Raw genomic sequence first — 2,149 nt, 5'->3', positions numbered from 1 at the left:
TATATATATATATATCCTCGCTGTCGTTAACTCGCGATTAATTCTCGAATTAATCATTCCATGTAACGTGTTTCCACTCACTCGAGACTTCGTTAATTAATATGTGGCTTCGATCGCATGACCTTCGATGGAAATAGTGCGGTTCGAAGTTAAGCAGGCGATTTACATGAAATTTTCATGCTCGAACGAACGCTTAATTACTTATCAGATTATTTACTCGCCGATCATCGAGAACAGTTGATGACGCGGCATAGAACAGGATTTTGCTCGCTTCCCATTTGAAATTCATCGTGATCTATTTATTCATGCGTGATACACGGTCTCGGATGGAAGAAACATGAGGCGGCTCGGTTGCAGTAAGCGTGTACGGAGGTCGAACAATTTTAGATATATAACTTTCGCTCGATTTGTCTCGTACGTACCATTTCGTTTTTTTTTTTTTTTTCTTTCTTTCTTTTCTCACGTAACAGTAGATACATTATTAATAAACGATATCTAGCGTGATAAATAAAAGTTGGTTGGTTATCTCGAAAGTTTGTTTGTGGTCGAGTAGTGACTAAATTGCTAGGAAGCATTAGTCATACAAATATATATATATAATAATTATGCCAATATGTCGATAGGTGTGCGTCAAACGACGTTCGCGATCTATCGAGTCTAGCATTTATTTTCCAAGATGACGCAAATTGCATCCAGAACGTAACAAGCCGTGTACCGGTGCGTAATGATAAATTGCCGGATCGGAGTACACCGGTCTTGGATAAGAAAACATTCTTTCGCAAGTGCGAGGCGTAAAAACTCGCGCCATTAAGAAACCGCTTGATACCGGGTTACAGCATTTTTTACACACGGGATAGCGGGTAGGATAGGCGCGAACTGGCTCGCAACACCACTGGAAGATAGATAGATACCGTTCGAAACGAGAATGTAAATAAGTTTGCCGTTGGTTCGCTTCCGATAAGGGAACGCATCTTATCTTTACAAGTTGACCTAGCTCGTTGGTGACATTATGGTTAACTGGGGTATTGGAGAGCAATGGAATGGGAAATATTTGTAGACGGCGAATTTCGGAATTTCGAAACAAACGACGTAATTAACGACGAGAGAAGAAGCATTGTTACATTTTGCTTTCCTTGATTCGATATGGAAGCGTTCGAGTAGATTGGGTCGCACGATTACGTGCCGGTGTCTACATATCTTCGTAACTCCCACGTTTCTCCGTTCTTCTCTTGATAAAATCGCGCCTCGGCCGTCTCGGAGTCAAACGCGCACGATACACTCAACGATAGATCTTTAAAGCATCGTCCGTGGAAAATAATTTCGCTTTACGTAATCCGCGCATACCATCGAGGAGCGACGTAGGAGGAAGGCGGAAATGCGACGCGTAAATGTAAACGAGATGCGTTCATGCATGCGTTCATGGTTGCGTGCGTAGACAGAGGGAACGCACAGCAGCTTGTCTCGGCCGAGTTGGTTTTTCTCTCGATGCGTGTAGAGCAAAGACACCGTAAAAAAATGTACAATGGAACGTATACCGGTACGTGTAGCTGCGCAGAATCGAGCGACGAAGTTCAGAGGAAAAAAAGAGAGAGAATATAATTTCCCGTGTCGAGTTAGACCAAGTCCGTTTCGAGGATGTTCGCACGTGTGTAATATATTACACGATTGCGTCGCAGAACTTTAGAGAACTTTGTACAATAAAGCGGGGCAGGTTCTTCAAAAAGAGGTAAAAAGCGCGTAAAAGAACGGTAGAAGTTCGGCGTTGCGAGACCGAACGTCATTTCGCTCGACCGCAAAACAGTGGTAGGCACGGCAGTACTGCAACACGCGCGAGCACGTGTGCGTGAATGCACGCGGAATATTTTTTGCGCCAGCCAGCAACGCTGAGTGTAGTCGTGCCTTGAGTTGGCCGTGCTCGGTCGGTCGCCTTCGGTCACACACGTAGAAAGAGAAATACAGCTCGAGCACGGGAAGAATAGAACGAGAGAGAGGATAGCATAGAGTTGAAAAGATGGCGCGGGTCGGGCGGGAGGAAGGGAGAAAAGTGAGAGAGAGAAACCGGAGCTGGGATTGAAAGGAGGAGAAACGATAGAAGTTAGGTGGAACCGTGGGTGTCTCTGGGAAGGGAGAGCCAGAGCGACGTGGCGGC

This window comes from Apis dorsata, unplaced genomic scaffold, assembly GCF_000469605.1.
Source record: "Apis dorsata unplaced genomic scaffold, Apis dorsata 1.3 scaffold_347, whole genome shotgun sequence".
Classification (NCBI taxonomy): domain Eukaryota; kingdom Metazoa; phylum Arthropoda; class Insecta; order Hymenoptera; family Apidae; genus Apis; species Apis dorsata.
Note: the sequence above shows the minus strand (reverse complement) of the source record.